This window comes from Tamandua tetradactyla, chromosome 7 (assembly GCF_023851605.1).
Source record: "Tamandua tetradactyla isolate mTamTet1 chromosome 7, mTamTet1.pri, whole genome shotgun sequence".
NCBI classification, from domain to species: Eukaryota; Metazoa; Chordata; class Mammalia; order Pilosa; family Myrmecophagidae; genus Tamandua; species Tamandua tetradactyla.
In genome coordinates this window covers 59,811,718-59,834,003 of record NC_135333.1, presented here as the reverse complement: position 1 = coordinate 59,834,003, position 22,286 = coordinate 59,811,718, and positions in this window count along the sequence as shown.

The window sequence follows — 22,286 nt, the reverse complement described above, 5'->3', positions numbered from 1 at the left end:
AGACAATATTTGGAAATGGCATATCAGATAAGGGTCTAGTATTCAGAACATATAAAGACATTGTTCAACTCAACAACAAAAAGATAAATAGCCCAATTAAAAAATGGGCAAAAGGCATGAAGAGATGCTTTTAAGAAGAGGAAATACAAATGGCTAAAAGGCACATGAGAAGACATTCAACTTCACTGGCTACTCGGGAAATGAAAATAAAAAACACAATGAGATATCATCTCATACCCACTAGAATGGCCATTATAAAAAAAAAAAAACAACAGAAAATGACAAGTGCTGGAAAGGATGTGGAGAAAGAGGCACACTTATACACTGTTGGTGTGAACGTCAAATGGTACAACCACTGTGGAAGGCAATTTGGTGGTTCCTCAGGAAGCTAAGCATAGAATTGCCATATGACCTGGCAATACCATTGCTAGGTATCTACTCAGAGGACATGAGGGCAAGGACACAAACGGTCATTTTCACACAAATGTTTATAGCAGCACTATTTACAATTGCCAAGAGATGGAAACAGCCAAAATGTCCAACAGACGAGTGGGTAAACAAGCTGTGGTGTATACATACAATGGAATATTATGCAGCTGTAAGACAGAATAAAGTTATGAAGTATGTTACAACATGGATGGACCTTAAAGACATTATGTTGAGTGAGATTGGCCAGAAACAAAAGGACAAATGCTGAATGGTCTCACTGATATGAACTGACATTAGTGAATGAACTTGTAAAATTTCAGTTGGTAACAGAGACCATCAGGAGATAGAAATAGGGTAGATATTGGGTAATTGGAGCTGAAGGGATACAGATCGTGCAACAGTACTGACTGTAAAAATTCGGAAATGGATAGCAGAATACTACCTAACTGTAATACAATAATGTTAGAACACAGAACGAAGCTGAATGGGATAAAGATAGAGGGGGGAGGCCTGGGGGCACAAATATATTCAGAAAGAAAGATAGACAATAAAGACTGAGAAGGTATAATCTAGGAATGCCTAGAGTGCATAATGATAGTGGTTAAATGAGCAAATTTAAAAATGTTTTTGCACGAGGAAGAACAAAGGAATATCAAAATTACAGAGTGTTGAAAATTAATGATAATTCATATTTTAAAACTTTAACTTATGTGTGTGACTAAAGCAAAAAATGTTTGTTTGGTACAAAATTTATATTTTGACCAGTGAATTTCCTAATATAACTTATATGGACAGCTTAACTGAACACCACAGTTCATGGAACCTTTAATAGGGCATGAGATTTTGTAGGTTTGTTAAGAGTGATGACCCAGTAAATACCAGAGTGATCTGGAAAGTGGATAAAGAAGTATTTCAAAGTCCCCTTGAGGGAATGGTGAGAATGGGGGATAATGCAACTTCACCTAGTGGAGAATTCTTTTTTTTTTGTCTCTCTTTTTTATTAATTAAAGAAATTAACACAACATTTAGAAATCATTCCATTCTACATATGCAATCAGTAATTCTTAACATCATCACATAGATGCATGGTCATCGTTTCTTAGTACATTTGCATCGATTTAGGAAAAGAACTAGCAAAACAACAGGAAAAGATATAGAATGTTAATATAGAGAAAAAAATAAAAAAATAATAATAGTAAAAAAAGACACAAACAAACAAACAAACAGACAAACAAACAAAAAAAACCCTATAGCTCAGATGCAGCTTCATTCAGTGTTTTAACATGATTACTTTAAAATTAGGTATTATTGTGCTGTCCGTTTTTGAGTTTTTGTATCTAGTCCTGTTGCACAGTCTGTATCCCTTCAGCTCCAATTACCCATTATCTTACCCTGTTTCTAACTCCTGCTGGACTCTGTTACCAATGACATATTCCAAGTTTATTCTCAAATGTCAGTTCACATCAGTGGGACCATACAGTATTTGTCCTTTAGTTTTTGGCTAGACTCACTCAGCATAATGTTCTCTAGGTCCATCCATGTTATTACATGCTTCATAAGTTTATCCTGTCTTAAAGCTGCATAATATTCCATCGTATGTATATACCACAGTTTGTTTAGCCACTCATCTGTTGATGGACATTTTGGCTGTGTCCATCTCTTTGCTATTGTAAATAACGCTGCTATAAACATTGGTGTGCAAATGTCCGTTTGTGTCTTTGCCCTTAAGTCCTTTGAGTAGATACCCAGCAATGGTATTGCTGGGTCATATGGCAATTCTATATTCAGCTTTTTGAGGAACTGCCAAACTGCCTTCCACAGTGGTTGCACCATTTGACATTCCCACCAACAGTGGATAAGTGTGCCTCTTTCTCCGCATCCTCTCCAGCACTTGTCATTTTCTGTTATGTTGATAATGGCCATTCTGGTGGGTGTGAGATGATATCTCATTGTGGTTTTGATTTGCATTTCTCTAATGGCCAGGGACATTGAGCATCTCCTCATGTGCCTTTTGGCCATTTGTATTTCCTCTTCTGATAGGTGTCTGTTCAAGTCTTTTTCCCATTTTGTAATTTGGTTGGCTGTCTTTTTGTTGTTGAGTTGGACAATCTCTTTATAAATTCTGGATACTAGACCTTTATCTGATATGTCATTTCCAAATATTGTCTCCCATTGTGTAGGCTGTCTTTCTACTTTCTTTATGAAGTTCTTTGATGCAGAAAAGTGTTTAATTTTGAGGAGCTCCCATTTATTTATTTCCTTCTTCAGTGCTCTTGCTTTAGGTTTAAGGTCCATAAAACTGCCTCCAATTGTAAGTTTCATAAGATATCTCCCTACATTTTCCTCTAACTGTTTTATGGTCTTAGACCTAGTGTTTAGATCTTTGATCCATTTTGAGATAACTTTTGTATAGGGTGTGAGATACGGGTCTTCTTTCATTCTTTTGCATATGGATATCCAGCTCTCTAGGCACCATTTATTGAAGAAACTGTTCTGTCCCAGGTGAGTTGGCTTGACTGTCTTATCAAAGATCAAATGTCCATAGATGAGAGGGTCTATATCTGAGCACTCTATTCGATTCCATTGGTCGATATATCTATCTTCATGCCAATACCATGCTGTTTTGACCACTGTGGCTTCATAATATGCCTTAAAGTCAGGCAGCGCGAGACCTCCAGTTTCGTTTTTTTCCCTCAAGATGTTTTTAACAATTCAGGGCACCTTGCCCTTCCAGATAAATTTGCTTATTGGTTTTTCTATTTCTGAAACATTAGTTGTTGGGATTTTGATTGGTATTGCATTGAATCTGTAAATCAATTTAGGTAGGATTGACATCTTAACTATATTTAGTCTTCCAATCCATGAACACGGTATGCCCTTCCATCTATTTAGGTCTTCTGTGATTTCTTTTAGCAGTTTTTTGTAGTTTTCTTTATGTAGGTTTTTTGTTTCTTTAGTTAAATTTATTCCTAGGTATTTTATTCTTTTAGTTGCAATTGTAAATGGCATTTGTTTCTTGATTTCCCCCTCAGCTTGATCATTACTAGTGTATAGAAATGATACAGATTTTTGAATGTTGATCTTGTATCCTGCTACATTGCTGTACCCATTTATTAGCTCTAGTAGTTTTGTTGTGGATTTTTCCGGGTTTTCGACGTATAGTATCATATCATCTGCAAACATTGATAGTTTTACTTCTTCCTTTCCAATTTTGATGCCTTGTATTTCTTTTTCTTGTCTAATTGCTCTGGCTAGAACCTCCAACACAATGTTGAATAATACTGGTGATAATGGACATCCTTGTCTTGTTCCTCATCTTAGGGGTAAGGTTTTCAATTTTTCCCCATTGAGGATGATATTAGCTGTCGGTTTTTCATATATTCCCTCTATCATTTTAAGGAAGTTCCCTTGTATTCCTATCTTTTGAAGTGTTTTCAACAGGAAAGGATGTTGAATCTTGTCAAATGCCTTCTCTGCATCAATTGAGATGATCATGTGATTTTTCTGCTTTGATTTGTTGATATGGTGTATTACATTAATTGATTGTCTTATGTTGAACCATCCTTGCATACCTGGGATGCATCCTACTTGGTCATGATATATAATTCTTTTAACGTGCTGTTGGATATGATTTGCTAGAATTTTATTGAGAATTTTTGCATCTGTGTTCATTAGAGAGATTGGTCTGTAGCTTTCTTTTTTTTGTAATATCTTTGCCTGGTTTTGGTATGAGGGTGAATTTGGCTTCATAGAATGAATTAGGTAGTTTTCCCTCCACTTCGATTTTTTTGAAGAGTTTGAGGAGAATTGGTACTAATTCTTTCTGAAACGTTTGGTAGAATTCACATGTGAAGCCATCTGGTCCTGGACTTTTCTTTTTAGGAAGCTTTTGAATGACTAATTCAATTTCTTTACTTGTGAATGGTTTGTTGAGGTCATCTATTTCTTCTTGAGTCAAAGTTGGTTGTTCATGTCTTTCCAGGAACCCGTCCATTTCCTCTAAATTGTTGTATTTATTAGCGTAAAGTTGTTCATAGTATCCTGTTATTACCTCCTTTATTTCTGTGAGGTCAGTGGTTATGTCTCCTCTTCCATTTCTGATCTTATTTATTTGTGTCCTCTCTCTTTTTCTTTTTGTCAATCTTGATAAGGGCCCATCAATCTTATTGATTTTCTCATAGAACCAACTTCTGGCCTTATTGATTTTCTCTATTGTTTTCATGTTTTCAATTTCATTTATTTCTGCTCTAATCTTTGTTATTTCTTTCCTTTTGCTTGCTTTGGGATTCGTTTGCTGTTCTTTCTCCAGTTCTTCCAAGTGGACAGTTAATTCCTGCATTTTTGCCTTTTCTTCTTTTCTGATATAGGCATTTAGGGCAATAAATTTCCCCCTTAGCACTGTCTTTGCTGTGTCCCATAGGTTTTGATATGTGGTGTTTTCGTTTTCATTCGCCTTGAGGTATTTACTAATTTCTCTTGCAATTTCTTCTTTGACCCACTCGTTGTTTAAGAGTGTGTTGTTGAGCCTCCATGTATTTGTGAATTATCTGGCACTCCGCCTATTATTGATTTCCAACTTCATTCCTTTATGATCCGAGAGAGTGTTGTGTATGATTTCAATCTTTTTAAATTTGTTAAGACTTGCTTTGTGACCCAGCATATGGTCTATCTTTGAGAATGATCCATGAGCACTTGAGAAAAAGGTGTATCCTGCTGTTGTGGGATGTAATGTCCTATAAATGTCTGTTAAGTCTAGCTCATTTATAGTAATATTCAGATTCTCTATTTCTTTATTGATCCTCTGTCTAGATGTTCTGTCCATTGATGAGAGTGGTGAATTGAAGTCTCCAACTATTATGGTGTATGTGTCTATTTCCCTTTTCAGTGTTTGCAGTGTATTCCTCACGTATTTTGGGGCATTCTGGTTCGGTGCATAAATATTTATGATTGTTATGTCTTCTTGTTTAATTGTTCCTTTTATTAGTATATAGTGTCCTTCTTTGTCTCTTTTAACTGTTTTACATTTGAAGTCTAATTTGTTGGATATTAGTATAGCCACTCCTGCTGTTTTCTGGTTGTTATTTGCATGAAATATCTTTTCCCACCCTTTCATTTTCAACCTATGTTTATCTTTGGGTCTAAGATGTGTTTCCTGTAGACAGCATATAGAAGGATCCTGTTTTTTAATCCATTCTGCCAGTCTATGTCTTTTGATTGGGGAATTCAGTCCATTAACTTTTAGTGGTATTACTGTTTGGATAATATTTTCCTCTACCATTTTGCCTTTTGTATTATATATATCATATCTGACTTTCCTTCTTTCTACACTCTTCTCCATACCTCTTTCTTCTGTCTTTTCGTATCTGACTCTAGTGCTCCCTTTAGTATTTCTTGCAGAGCTGGTCTCTTGGTCACAAATTCTCTCAGTGACTTTTTGTCTGAGAATGTTTTAATTTCTCCCTCATTTTTGAAGGACAATTTTGCTGGATATAGGAGTCTTGGTTGGCAGTTTTTCTCTTTTAGTAATTTAAATATATCATCCCACTGTCTTCTAGCTTCCATGGTTTCTGCTGAGAAATCTACACATAGTCTTATTGGGTTTCCCTTGTATGTGATGGATTGTTTTTCTCTTGCTGCTTTCAAGATCCTCTCTTTCTCTTTGACCTCTGACATTCTTACTAGTAAGTGTCTTGGAGAATACCTATTTGGATCTATTCTCTTTGGGGTGCGCTGCACATCTTGGATCTGTAATTTTAGGTCTTTCATAAGAGTTGGGAAATTTTCAGTGATAATTTCTTCCATTAATTTTTCTCCTCCTTTTCCCTTCTCTTCTCCTTCTGGGACACCCACAACATGTATATTTGTGCGGTTCAAATTGTCCTTCAGTTCCCTGATCCCCTGTTCAAATTTTTCCATTCTTTTCCCTATAGTTTCTGTTTCTTTTTGGAATTCAGATGTTCCATCCTCCAAATCACTAATTCTTTCTTCTGTCTCTTTCAATCTATCATTGTAGGTATCCATTGTTTTTTCCATCTTTTCTACTTTGTCCTTCACTTCCATAAGTTCTGTGATTTGTTTTTTCGGTTTTTCTATTTCTTCTTTTTGTTCAGCCCATGTCTTCTTCATGTCCTCCCTCAATTTATCGATTTCGTTTTTGAAAAGGTTTTCCATTTCTATTCGTATATTCAGCATTAGTTGTCTCAGCTCCTGTATCTCATTTGAACTATTGATTTGTTCTTTTAACTGGGCAATTTTTTCAATTTTCTGAGCGTGATCCATTATCTTCTGTTGGTGTCTGGGCATTTCCCTGGGTTTTGGACCCAACAGGTTGAAAGATTTTTCTGTGAAATCCCTGGGTTCTGTTTTTCTTATCCTGCCCAGTAGGTGGCGCTCGTGGCACACGTTTGTCTGTGGGTCCCACCAGTAAAAGGTGCTGTGGATCCTTTAACTTTGGAAAGCTCTTACCCTGGGGAAGGTTCGCCAGCCGAAGCAGCTTGGAAGAGTGCCAGCTGGCCCGGGGATCGAACGCAGGGAAGTTCGCCAGCCGCCGCAGCCCAGGAGAGCGCCCGTCCGAATCTCCTAGTCGGCCCTGGGCACCAAGCGTGGCGGGAGGGCACCAGCTGCCACAGTCCGGGAGAGTGCACTGTTCCCAGCCGGACCGGGAAGTCACGTGTTTGGAAGGGACCCCAGTCGCCGTTCTCCATGGCCTGGGGATCTCCAATCCAATTCTCCCAGTTTGTCTGGGGGGCCACGCATGGGGGGGGTGCCAGCTGCCGCATCTTGAGGGGACCACCTCTCCAATTGTCCCAGCTGGCCCGGGGAAGAGGAAGGGAGGGACTCTGGCCACTTGCCACCCCGGCCCAGGGAAGCCCACGCCCCTCGGTGATCTCACCAGAGCGGGTTCTCTCAGCCAGTCAGCCATTCCAGGTGGGGGTACGCTGTCTTTTTGATCTCTGTCATGGCTCCGGGAGCTGTTTTGTATCGTTTCTACTCCTCTAGTAGCTGTTCTGGAGGAGGAACTAAGATCCGCGCGTCTTACTAAGCAGCCATCTTCTCTGGAATTTAGTGGAGAATTCTTGGTAGTCACAAGCAGTGGGGACAACCAAAACAGTAAGCTGAGGCTCCAATCTTGGGGTTTGTGCATATGAAAATTAACCCTGCAAATGGTAGGCTAAGCTCACTTAAAATTAGGCTTAAGAGAACCTCTTTTGTTGCTCAGATGTGGCCTCTCTCTCTCAGCCAACATGACAAGCAAACTCACTGCCCTCCCCCTCTCTATGTGGGACATGACTCCTAGGGGTGTCAACCTTCCTGGCAATGCAGGACAGAAATCCTAGAATGAGCTGGGGCTCAGCATCAAGGGATTGAGAAAATCTTCTTGGCCAAAAGAGGGGAGAGTGAAATGTGGCAAAATAAAGAGTCCATGCCTGAGAGATTCCAAACAGAGTTGAGAGGTTATACTGGAGGTTATTCTCATGCATAATATAGATATCACCTTTTTAGTTAAGGTGCACTGGAGATGCTGGAGGGAACTGCCTGAAAATGTAGAGCTGTGTTCCAGTAGCCATGTTTCTTTTTTTTTTTTTTTTTACATGGGCAGGCACCGGGAAACGAACCTGGGTCCTCGGGCATAGCAGGCAAGCACTCTTACCTGCTGAGCCATCGTGGCCAGCCCTCCATGTTTCTTTAAGAGGATATAGCTTTCACAATGTGACCATGTAATTGTGAAAACCTTGTGTCTGATGTTCCTTTTATCTAACTTATCGACAGATGAGTAAAACATATGGATTAAAAATAAATAAATAATGGGGGAACAAATATTAAAACAAATTTACTAGATTGAAATGCTAGTGATCAATGAAAGGGAGGGTAAAAGGTATGGTATATAAGAACTTTTTTGTTTTCTTTTTATTTCTTTTTCTGCATTGATGCAAATGTTCTAAGAAATGATCATGATGATAAATATACAACCATGTGATGATATTGTGAGTTATTGATTATACATCAAGAATGGAATGATCATATGGTGAGAATGTTTGTATGTTGATATGTTTAATAAATAAAATAGAAACAAGAAGTAGCAAAAATCGAGGACTTAATGGCTCACCTGGAGGAACTTGATAAAGAACAGCAAATTAACCCCAAAGTAAATATAAGAAGAGAAATAGCAAAGATTAAAGCAGAGTTAAATGAATGGGGGAACAAAAGACCAATAGAAAGAATCTATAAAACCAAAAGTAGGTTCTTCGAGAAAATCAATAAAATTGATGGGCCACTAGCAAGACTGACAAAGATAAAAAGAGAGGATGTAAATAAGCAAAATCAGGTATGAGAATGGGTGCATTACCACAGACCTTGAAGAAATAAAAGAAATCATAAGAGGATACTATGAACAACTATATGCCTACAAACCAGACAACTCAGATGAAACAGACAAATTCCTGGAAACACACAAACATGCAACACTGACTCAGAGAGAAATAGAAGATCTCAAACCAATCACAAGTAAAGAGATTCCATCAGTCATCAATATCTTCCTACAAAGAAAAACCCATGGCCGGATAGCTTCATTGGGGAATTTTATAAAAGATTTTATAAAACAAAAGAACTAACGCCAATCCTGCTCAAACTTTTCCAAAAAGTTCAGAACAAAGGAACACTCCATAACTCATTTTATGAAGCTAATATCACTTTAATGCTAAAACCGAGTAAAGATGCTATAAGAAAGGAAAACTACAGGCCAATCTCCCTCATGAATACAGACACAAAAATTCTCAACAAAATATTAAAAAATCAAATCCAACAATGCATTAAAAGAATTACACACCACGACCAAGTGGGGTTTATATCAGGAATGCAAGGATGGTTCAATACAAGAAAATCAATGAATATAATACTGAACATTTACAAATCAAAAGGGAAAAACCATATGATCATCTTGAATTGATGCTGAAAAAGCATTTGACAAAATTCAGCATCCTTTTCTGATAAAAATACTTCAAAAAATAGGAATCAAAGGTAACTTCCTCAATATGATAATTGGCATATATGAAAAACCAATAGCCAGCTTTGTACTCAATGAAGAGAGATTGAAATTTTTCTGTCTAAGATCAGGAATGAGACTAAGATAACCACTGTCACCACTATTATTCAAAATTATTCTAGAAGTTCTAGCTAGAGCAATCAGGCAGGACTAAGAAATAAAAGCACCCAAATTGGAAAGGAAGAAGTAAAACTTTCATTATTTGCAGATGAAATGATACTATTCTTTGAAGATCTTGAGAAACCTACAACAAAGTTACTTGAGGTAAGCAACAAATTCAACAAAGTGGCAGGATATAAAATTAATATGGAAAAATCATAACATTTCTATACACAAGTAATCACCTGATTGAGGAGTCAGTTAAGGAAAAAAATACATTGAAAACAGCAACCAAAAGAATCAAGTACTTAGGAATGAACTTAACTAGGGATGTAAAGGATTTGTACACATAAGACTATACAATATTGTTAAAAGAAATCAAAGAAGGTCTAAATAGGTGGAAAGATATTTCCTGCTCATTGATAGGAAGGCTAAATATAGTTAAGATGTAAATTCTACCCAATTTGATCTACTGATTCAACACAGTATCAATCGAAATTCCAACAACTTTCTTTGAAGGTATGGAACAGCTAATTATCAAATTCATCTAGAAGGGAAAAAGACCCAGGATAGCTAAAAGCTTCCTGAAAAAGGAGAACGAAGGGGGAGGATAAACACTCCCTGACTTTAAAACTTATTATAAAGCCACTGTGGTCAAAACAGTAAGGTACTGGCACAAAAAATATAGCATTGTCCAATGGAATTGAATTGAGATTGCAGAAATACACAACCAGATGTATGGTCAACTGAGTTTTGACAAGGTCTTCCAATCCTCTGAATGGGGATAAAACAGTCTTTTCAATAAATGGGCATGGAAGAACCAAATACCAATAGCCAAAAGAATGAAAGAGGATCCCTATGTTGCAACATATGCAAAAAATAACTCAAAGTGGATCAAACACCTAAACATAAGAACCAGCACAATAAATCTTCTAGAAGAGGATATAGGGAAACATCTTCAAGACCTAGTAATACAATATAGCTTCCTAAACCTTATACCCAAAGCACAAGCAATGAAAGAAAAAATAGATAAAAGGGAACTCCTCAAAATCAAATACTTCTGCACCTCAAAAGACTTTGTCAAAAAGGTGAAGAGGCAGCCAATTCAATGGGAGAAAATATTTGGAAAATACATATCAGACAAAGGTTTGATATCATGTATACACAAAGAAATCATACAAGTCAACAGCAAAAGAACAAACAACCAAATTATAAAATGGGCTAAAGATATGAAAGAGGCATTTTTTTCTGAAGAGTAAACACAGATGGCTCAAAAGCACATGAAGGGATATTCATTTTCATAGGATATAATGGCAATGCAGATCAAGACTACAATGAGATAACACCTCACACCAATAAGAATGGCTGCTATTAAACAAACAGGAAGCTATGAACATTGGAGAGGATTTGGAGAATTGGAACACTTATGCACTGCTGGTGGGAATATATTATGGTGCAGCCACTATGGAAGACTTTTTGGTGGTTCCTTAGGAAACTAAATATTGAGTTGCCCTATAATGCAGCAATAGCATTACTTGGTATATACCTAGAAGAGCTGAAAGCATGTCATTTCAGCTCTTCTAGGTATATTGAAGACATTTACACTTCGATGTTCATAGCCATATTATTCACAATCTCCAAAAGATAGAAACAAATCAAATGTCCATGATCAGATGAGTGGATTAACAAAATGTGGTATATACATATGATATGATATACATATGATGGAATATTATGCAACAGTAAGATGAAATGATGTGCTGAAGCACACGACAAGATGAATGAGACTTGAGGACATAATGCTGAGTGAAATTTGCCAGACAGAAAAGATAGATACTATATGATTCCACTTTTACGACCTCAGCAGAGGTAAAGTCAGAGGCTTATAATATGAATTTAGAGGAATAGAAATACATAGAAGTTAGAGGTGGGTGAATGGCTAGCTGATGAGTTTGAACTCCAATATAAGTGAATAGATAGAAGTGAAGGCAGTTCTTCCATGAGCCTATAAGTAATGTTACCATATTGAAGATAAACAAGAATGAAAGGGGTTGTATAGACCTATGTGTCCCACTGATTAACACTAGAAATATAAATTAGTTCTTGGAAGAACTATTTCAAAGTTATGATTCATGTACAAAGAATGCTTAAGTCCAGGGTACAGGGGGAAAACTGCTATAGCATGTTATGGACTATGTTTAAAAGGAAAACATCAGCACTACCAGAGCACCACAGAGGTAAATAATAGCGGTAGGAACAAGAATTAAGAGGTGATTTAGATTTCCTATTTGGCGAGGGTGTGTTTATTGGTTTTCTTTCTCTTGAGAACAATGAATTCATCTAAAATTGAGAGTGTTGGTGGACTGTTGACTTTGGGCACTCTATATGATCCTGCATGAATGCAAGTGGCTGAAAGATACACTGACTGAGAAGCAGATTGGTGAAATGATGGTGTATATTTATGAATGAATGTTGTGCTGATCCAAAAAGAACGAAGTTGTGAGGAAAGCAACAATGTGAATAAATGTGTGGGACATTTGGTGAGACAAAATAAGGCAAAACAAAAGAACAACGATGGTATGGTCTCCACTAGAAAATGCTTACAAGTAAACAGGGGTCTAGATTGTAAGCTTTTAGAGTAGACACCTTTAGCCCACCATGGTAATTATTATTTCCTGATTTCAAGAGGCTGCTATATATATATCTAGATATTTAGAGTAAGATATTTATATATTTTAGATATTTATAATAAGAATGGACCCAATCAGATTGGGGTTAAACTAATTCAGAACAAGGGGTAAGGAAGATAATGTCTGTATTTTAGAACCACACATACTCTCTGAGACCCAAGGAAGAAAGATATATTTGGTCTGGAATCAAAATTTTCTGTAGCACACAATCTAATTCAACCTATCTGTATAGCTCATTTGACTAATTGGAACACAGGGAACCCAGAATAAGAAAGAGGTCTTTTAACCCTGCATAGGCCAATATTATGCCTGGATACACCCTAGACTATATTAAGCAGATAATGGAAAAGTATTTGCCAAGTACTTTGAAGGATGGGAGAAAAAGTATGGAACTATTAAACTCTACCCATCAGGAAATAACCTGACACTACATCAAACTTTAGAGACACCAAAATCAATATGCCATGCCCTTGATCTTGAGACTTACTCTTGTGAAGCTTATGTAGGTAGTAGAGAGGCTTAGTCTATCTATAGGTATGCCTAAGTGTAACTTCTGGAGGACCTCTTTTGTTGCACAGTTATGGCCTCACTCTCTAAGCCCAACTCTGCAAGTGAAATCATTGTGCTCCCCGCTATGTGGGACATGGCATCCAGGGGTGAAAGTCTCCCTGGTGATGTGGGAGATGAATCCCAGGGATGAATGTCACTCTGGTATCATGGGGTAACAATTCCATCCTGACCAAAAGGGGGAAAAGAAGTGTAACTAATAAATTATCAGTGACAGAGAGAGTTCAAATACAGTTGAGAGGCTACTCAGGAGGTTGCTCTTATGCAAGCTTCAGTAGACTTTGCTACCTGTCATAACCTGTCACCCCCCAACCAGGACCATCCCAGCCAATCCTAAAGAACACCTAGGTCAATATATGAGATTCCACAAGGGCTCTATGTACTACCTTTCCAGACACCTACAAAGTCCAGATGGGTCCCTGGACCAGATAAGTCCTGAAACCTAGAGGGCCCAGCCTCTCCAGAACATCAGATAGCTCCATCTCCCTACTCATATTATTGATGGACACTTCCAAACTGAAAAAGTTAGAATGGTCATAGCCCAAACACCCCTAAAGAGAGAGATAGAAAGATCAAAGACGATGGTGGAGTCAAACAGAGAATATAGGATTTAACAAATGAATACGATTTTTGAATCATTAAATTGATATGTTTTAGTCTCCAGTATCTTACAGCAATGTCTAACTGAAGTTTGTATAAGAGTAACCTCAAGAAGTAAAAACCTAAAACTGTGGAATGTTAGAATTTTATGTAAAATGCCAAACTCTTTCTATCTTTTTCAAATTTATTGAGACTTGCTTTGTGACCCAGCATATGGTCTATCCTTGAGAATAATCCATAAGCACTTGAGAAAAATGTGTATCCTGCTGTTACGCAGTGTATTGTTCTGTAATTGTTAAGTCAAGTTAATTTATTGTATCCTTCAAAATCTCTATTTCCTTGTTGATCCTCTGTGTAGATATTCTGTCCATTGATGAGAATGTGGAATTGACATCTCCAAGTATGATAGTAGAGGTATCTACTATCTACTTCTCTAGTGTTGTCAGTATTTACCTCATGTATTTTGTAGTACTCTGGTTCAGTGCATAAATATTTAAGATTTTTATGCCATCTTCTTGAATTTTTCCTATTATTAACACACAGGGTCCTTCTTTGTCTCCTTGAATTGTTTTACATTTGAAGTCTAATTTCTCAGATATTAGTACAGCAGAAAAGACCCCTGCTCTTTACTGATTGCTTTTGCATGAAATATCTTTCCCAATCTTTTCCTTTCTACTTATTTTTGTCTTTGGGTCTATATGCTGTCTATAGGAGAGTGAATCTCTTATAGACAGCATATAGATAGGCCCTGTTTTTAAATTCATTCAGCCGGTCTATGTGTTTTGATTGGGGAATTTAATCCATTAACATTTAATGTTATTACTGTAAAGGCAGTAATTTCTTTTACCATTATATGTCATATCTTGTTTTTCCTCTTTTTACCTTACTGATCATCTTCATTTCTATGCTTTTCTGAAGACTTCTGTCTCCTACATTTCTCTATCTGCCTTTATTGTTTCCTCTAGTATTTCTTTCAGAGTAAGTTTGCCAGTCACAAATTCTCTCAGTGATTGTTTGTCTGAAAATATATTACTCTCCTGCTCATTTTTGAAGGAAAGTTTTGCTGAATAATAGAATTCTTGGTTAGCAGTTTTTCTCTTTCGTAATCTTAAATATGTCATTCTATTGCCTTCTTGCCTTCATGGTTTCTGCTGAGAGATCCATACATAGTCTTACTGAGCTCCTATTGTATGTGATGGATTGCTTTTCTCTTTCTGCTTTCAAGATTCTCTCTGTTTTAGACATTTGACAATCTGATCAGTAAGTGTCTTGGAGTATGTCTATTTGGCTCTATTCTGTTTGGGGTACATGGCACTTCTTGCATCTATAATTTCATTTCTTTCATAAGAGATGGGAAATGTTCAGTGATTATTTCCTCCAGTGGTCTTTCTGCTCCTTTTCCCTTCTGTTCTCCTTCTGGGACACTGCCACACATATATTAACACACCATGTTGTCATTAAAGTCCCTGAGTCTCTGATCATATTTTTTCCATTCTTTTCTCTATATTTATTTGTGTGTCAGATTTCAGATGTTCTGTCTCCTAGTTCACTAAATCTTTCTTCTACCTATTCAGATCTATTGCTGTAGGTCTCAATTGTTTTTTTCTTTCTCTCCTATTGTACCTATTATTCCCATAAGTTCTGTGATTTGTCTTTTTTTTCAAATTTTTGAGTTCCTTTTATTTGCCCAATACCTTTTTTTATATCCTCCCTCAACTTATTGATTTGATTTGCTTTTGCATGTCTGTTCAAACATCTTGAACATCATGTTTCAACTCCTGTATCACTTCTGAAGTTTTAGTTTGTTCCTTTGACTAGGCCATATCTTTGATTTTCCTGGTATGACTTGCTATTGTTTATTGGTGTCTAGGCATTTGATTTCCTTAATTAGTTTATTTTGGAGATTGTTTTCATAATTTGACTTAGAATTTTCTTGTTGGATGGCTTTGTTCCATATTTATTCTTTGACATTCAGTTCAACTTATTCTAGAAATCTAGCATGGATTCTGTTTAACTGATCACAATTTTTAAATTTTTGTTTTTGTGTTACTTGTCCTGCCTATATGGTGGCTTTTATTTTGATGAGGTTCTCACCAGATATTATAGACCTCAGTCCGACTTTCTCAGACAAATCCATGTCTCAGAAGGAAAGAATAGTCAGTATCAGTTTTCTCTGAGGGTAAGCCCCAACAGATTGTCAATCTTTCACATGAAACCTCCAGACTCTGTGGTTTTCCTATCTTGCTCAGCATGTAATGCTTATCTCCCCATGGCTTCTCACCAGCTTAAAGTGACATGGTGCCTTTAACTTCAACAGACTTTCCCTTTTGGGGTATTGTTGGGACAGGGAGGTTGTAGTGTTCCTTCTGTTTTCCAGCCTGCTCAGGCCTGAAGGATTCCACTTGACCTGTGCCCTGCCCCCTTTTCTTGGGGCAAATGCACCCTTTATGTGTACACCCTTTCACCTGACTAGTGACTTTTTCTTTCAGACAATCTTTAGGACCGCCCTTGTTTGGGGCACTGCTGGAGCTCTAATGAGCTGTTATGATGTAAAAAAGAAGAGCAAAAAAGCTTTTTCAGAGCCAAATCCCCATTCCTCAAGTTTGTGAATCAAGAGTTTGGATTGGTATGTACCTCCAGGTTCTATGTGCCCCTTTTCTTGTGGTCCAGCCTTTTTCCAAAATTTTTTGTCATCCAACTTAAAAAAAAAAACAACTTTTTTTTCTTTTTCCATCAGCCTTTACCCCTCTCTGCAGGGCAAAATCTCCTAGTTTCTTAAGTGTCTATTCCAGGTTTATCTGTGCTAAGGGGCCTGTTTTCAGTAGTCAGAATTTGTTATTTAATTTCACAACTGGAGCTTGGTTTTGCTAACTCCTTGCTATTAGTAAAGTCTGTTTCCTTTCCTGTTGGGGAACCAGCTTGATGTATCCATGGGAGAGGGTTTCTGGCCTCCCCTGCTTTGGAGACTTACAATTCTGTGTGAGATCTCAGCCATTCTGCTTGGTTCAGACTGGTGTACACTGTGTGTACAGCCACTGATGGTCCCCCAGTAGTTGTTCTGTATTGTTCCTGGGTATTTACCATCTGCTCTGGAGGATAAACTAAACTTCACACCTTAGTATGTTGCCATCTTGCCTAAGTTTCATCTTTATCATTTCTAATATTAGAAGCTTCTAGGTAGGTTCAGGATTCAGAGCACATCACTACTATATGTTCTCTCACTCACAAATTAATACATTCAGATTCATGGTTTAAATACAATCTTCTTTCTGAAGACTCCCAAGTTCATATATCCACTTAGACCTAAACAAAGCCTAGATATTTATAGTCTACTAGATTCTTCTGCCACTTAACATGAATATTGGGATGTCTGAATAAGTCTTTCATACAAAAGAAATCCAAAACAGAACTTATCTTCTCCTCTAACCACTTCCTCTTGCAGTTCTCACCTTCTCAATGAATTCCAGCACCCCCCTTCCATTTGCTCCATTTAAAGAACTCAGCATTCGTTAGTCCTTCTCATTGTCTCAGATCCCCCATCCATTCCAGGAAAAAACTCTGTCATCTCTAAATTCAGAAGTGTTCCACAATCCAGTTGGTTTTTCCCACTTTCAATGCCTCAGTGCTATAATACCATCATTATGCTTCTTGTTTATTTCAAGTGGCTCTAAGCTGGTCTTGCAGCTTCTATTCTTTCTTTTTTATACTGTACTCCATAGTATTTAGATATAGTGCTTTCCTACAGAACTTTTTCTGATGATGGAAATAGTTAACCCTGTCTATATGGGCACCACAAGACGAAGGTGGGTATTTGCCCACTGATATTTGTGACTGAAGTACTGACCTTTTTCATACTAATGATGTATAATTTATGTAAATGTGAATAATCTCATATTGCTAGTGCCTGCTGTTTTAGTGCAAATATATGATGGTCCAATTAAAAAGCAAACCAGATTAAAACTCTCTAATGACATCCAATGTCACGCTGGGCATTCATTCTCTTTCCTAACAATCCCTCCAGGATCTCGTCAATCATTTGTCCTCTGGCTTCATAATACTCTTTCTATTTCTATTGCTAGGCCTGTTCTTGATTTCTTTTATCACAAAGTACTTGGCCAACTAAAGGCCTTTGAACTTGCTGTTCCATCTCCCAGGATAAGATTCCCAAAACTGTCCCCTATACTCACAGTCCATCGCATATCTCGGCTCAAATGTCTCCATCTATATGAGGATCTCACTTTGATATTGTTAAAATTGCAAATCCCCCAGTTACCTCCCCCATGACACATCCCATCCTTCTTATGTTAATTTAATGGTCTCCACATGATTATCACCTTCTGAAAAATTTATGTTTAACCCTTTAATTGTTTTTATCTGTATCTTTTGACTTAGATGTACTATTTTCAAAATAATTAATTAAATGAAGAACATTGCAATTCCAAGTCTACGTATGATGGACAGAGTATAGCAAAGTTATCAGAATGTCTGCTGCTGGATTATAGAAAGAAGTAGGTTGAGAAATGAAAAAAACATATACTAGTTTGGCATACTCTAGAGATTATAGCCTTTTCAAGCAGTCTAACTAACAGACAGGTCCCACTTTGACTATGTTTTACATCCCAGTGACCCTGGTCATTAATTGTTTAGACTTGTTTTTATGTAAATAGGGATTTGACACCAATTGTGGGCTTATGTCAGAAGTTGTCTCCTTCCCCTGTCTGCATGACTGGCCTGAGCTAATTCTGTAGCCTCTTTTTTAGTTAGTTTCATTTTTCCCACTCCATGTCATTTTGTGTGAAAGCAAAACTTAATTCTATTCTTATAAATTCCCCCCTCATTTTGTTCTTTAACCTTTTTAGCTTTTGTATTTGTCATGGTCAGTTTCATGTGTCAACTTGGCCAAGTGGTAGTACCTGTTTGTCTGGTTGGGCAAGTGCTGCCTTGTGTGTTGCGATGAGGACATTTCATAGATTAAATCATGATCATGTCAGCTGCATCCGCAGCTGATTCCATTTGTAATCAGTCAAAGGAGAGTGTCTTCTGCAATGAGTGATGCTTAATCTAATCACTGAAAGCCTTTTAAGGAGGATTCAGAAGAGACAGGGTCTCTTCCTCCTTCTGTTGGTAAGCCTCTCCAGTGGAGTTCGTATAGACCCTCCATCAGAATCGTTGACTTCACAGCCTGCCCTGCGGATTTTGGACCCTGCATTCCTGCAGTCATGTGAGACACTTTTATAAATTTTATATTTGTGAGTGTTCCCTGTTGATTCTGTTTCTCTAGAGAAGCCTAACTAATACATCCTGTTACCAGGAGTGGTTTTTAAGAAACAGTATCTTAAAAATGAGTTTTTATGAATGGTTTTCTTCTCTGACTGGACCCAAAGGCACTAAGGACTCTGATTCTGATAATCAGAATGACACTCCCAATCCATGGAGTGAGTTGGCAAAAGAGATAGACAAAATGTCACCATTCAATTCTCCTAATGCTTCACTCGTACGAAGCCAGACTCTTGGGGATAATGTTTTTGACACCTTTACAGAGTTTTGTGGAAATAAGAGGTATAGAGATGTTGGCTGGTTGTAGTTAGATACACTGGCTACATTAAGGAGTGAAAGGGATGGGCTTAAGGCTTCAAATGAGAAGCTTAAGTGCTGTCTGACAGATGTGAGTGTTTCTATGAGTATCCTGAAGGAAAATCTTATTTCCTGTAGCCATAGACTAAAGATCTCTGAAATTCAGATTCAGAATCTTATTGTTAGAGTAGCAACTTTACAATATAAACTGAAATCTCAATGCTGCATGGTGTCTGCCATTAGAGTGAGGGAATTGATTGGAAAAGAATGGGACCCAGAAAAATGGGATGGTGACATATGGATTGCTAATGATGTTGGGGGTGAGGTTGAAACCCTCGGTCATGCTGAGTCTTCTCTAGATAACCCTGTGATAGTTTTCCCTGAGGATGTTACTGCCCCACCTTCAGTCTGCCTTGAGGAGTTGGCCACCCAACCTCTTCCTGAAGGGATTAGCCCTGGAGTGATTAATCCTGTCACACCAGATGAAACTGCAAATGAAGGCCCTGAAGAAAATGGCTTGGAAGATAGTTCTAATCCTTTTCATGACCCACCCCCTCCACCCTTCATTTCTTCCAGACTTATAACTAGACTAAAGCCCCAATAGGCCCCTAAAGGTGAGGCACAAAGTATCACACGTGGAGTTGCGTTATACTCCAAAAGAACTGTGCGAGTTTTTCAATTTATATAAACAGAAATCAGGGGGATATGTGTGGCAATGGATTTTAAGGGTGTGAGATAATGGTGGGAGGAATATAAGGCTGGAACAGGCTGAATTTATTGATATGGGCAGAGATTCTGCATTCAGTGTTGTAGCTTGAGAGGTTAGAAAAGGTATTAACAGTTTGTTTGGATGGTTGGTTGAACCATGGAACAAAAAGTAGCCGACATTACCTGAGGTTGAAATGCCAGAACTGCCCTGGTATAATGTAGATGAGGGAGTCCAGAGGCTTAGAGAGATTGGAATGTTAGAGTAGATTTATCATGCAAAGCCTGCTCTTACACCTCAGGAATGTTTGGAGGATGCATCTTTTATCAGACCAGTAAGAAATAAATTTGTGAGATGAGCACCATCATCCCTGAAGAGCTCTGTGGTTGCACTTCTATGTAGGTCAGATATTACTGTAGGAACTGCTGCCACTGAGCTGGAATCCTTGAACACAGTGGGGATGATGGGGTCCCAAGTTGGCAGAAGCCAGGCAGCAGCACTTAATCACTAAAGACAGGGTAGATGTGGCTATTATAATAGACAGCAGACTCAAAGCAGGTGTCAAAATTATATGACCTGCAGAGATTTGTGGCATTGGCTAGTAAATCATGGGGTACCTAGAAATATAATAGAAGGGCAATCTGCTGAACTCTTCTTTGAGCTGTATAAATGAAAGAGTTCTAGGTCAAGTGAACAGAAGTCTAACCTGAATTACAAAAACACAGTCACAGCTCCTTAATCAATTTCCAGACTTGAGTTGGTTAACAGACCCATAGCCCCTTGAATGAAGGGGAGGCCAGGTCCCTTTGGGGAAGGACCCTGTTACACTGCCACAAATTTCTACTGTTAATCTTCCTCTAAGCCTTTCCCAAGGAGACTGATGGCTTTTTACCAGGGTAACTGTGCATTGGGGAAAAGGAAATGATCAGCTATTTCAAGGATTATTAGGCACTGGTTCAGAAGTGACATTGATTCCAGGGAACCCAAAACGTCACTCTGGTCCACCAGTCAGTGTGGCTTATGAGGCCAGGTGATCAATGGATTTTTAGCTCAGGTCCACTTCACAGTGGGTCCAGTGGGCCCCCAGACCCATTCTGTAGTTATTTCCCTAGTTCCTTCTGTCTATGCATAATTGGAATAGACATACTGAGCAACTGGCAGAATCCCCACATTGGATCTCTAACACGTCCAGTGAGGGCTATTATAGTAGGAAGGGCCAAGTGGAAGCCACTAGAACTGCCCCTACCTAGCAAAATAGTAAATCAGAAACAATACTGGATTTCTGGAGGGATTGCAGAGATTATTGCCACTTTTAAGGACTTGAAGGATGCAGGCGTGGTGATTCCCACCACATCCCCATTCAACTCTCCTATTTGGTCTATGCAGAAAACAGTTGGGTCTTGGAGGATGACAATGGATTATCATAAGCTCAGCCAGGTGGTAACTCCAATTGCAGCTGCTGTTCCAGGTGCGGTATCATTGCTTGAGCAAATCAATGCATCCCCTGGTACCTGGTATGCAGCTATTGATCTGGCAAATGCTTTTTTCTCAATAGCTATTAGGAAGGACCACCAGAAACAGTTTGCTTTCAGCTGGCAAGGTCAGCAATACACTTTCACTGTCCTACCTCAGGGGTATATCAACTCTCCGGCCCTATGTCATAATCCTGTCCGCAGGGACTTTGATCGTTTCTCTCTCCCATGAGACATCACACTGGTCCATTATATTGATGATGTCATGTTGATTGGACCTAGTGAGCCAGAAATAGCAACTACTCTAGATTTACTGGTAAGGCATTTGCGTGTCAGAGGATGGGAGATAAATCCAAAAAAATACAGGTGCCTTTCACCTCAGTGAAATTTCTAGGTGTCCAGTGGTGTGGGGCATGTTGAGATATCCCTTCTAAGGTGAAGGATAAGTTTGTTGCATCTGACGCCTCCTATGACCAAAAAAGAGGCATAACACCTAGTTGGTCTCTTTGGATTTGGGAGATAAATCAAACAAAAACACAGGGGCCTTCCACCTCAGAGAAATTTCTATGTGTCCAGTGGTGTGGGGTATGTCAAGCTATCCCTTCTAAGATGCAAGACAAGTGGCAGCACCTGGCCCCTCCCACGACCAAAAAAGAGGCCCAATGCCTAGTTGGTCTCTTTGGATTTTGGTCACAACATATTCCTCATTTGGGCATGCTACTCAGGCCCATTTATTGAGTAACCAGGAAAGCTGCTAATTTTGAGTGGGGACCTGAACAAGAGCTGGCTCTGCGACAGGTCCAGGCTGCTGTACGAGCTGCTCTGCCACTTGGGCCATATGATCCAGCAGATACATTGGTGCTGAAAGTGTCACTGGCAAATAGAGATGCTGTCTGGAGTCTTTGGCAGGCCACTACAAAGAGAATCACAATGTAGACCCTTAGGATTTTGGAGCAAAGCCTTACCATCTGCTGGAGATAACTACTCTCCTTTTGAGAAATGGCTTTTGGTCTGTTACTAGGCCTTAGTAGAGACTGAACATTTAACCATGGGCCACCAAGTTACCATGAGACTTGAGTTGCCTATCATGAGCTGGGTATTGTCTG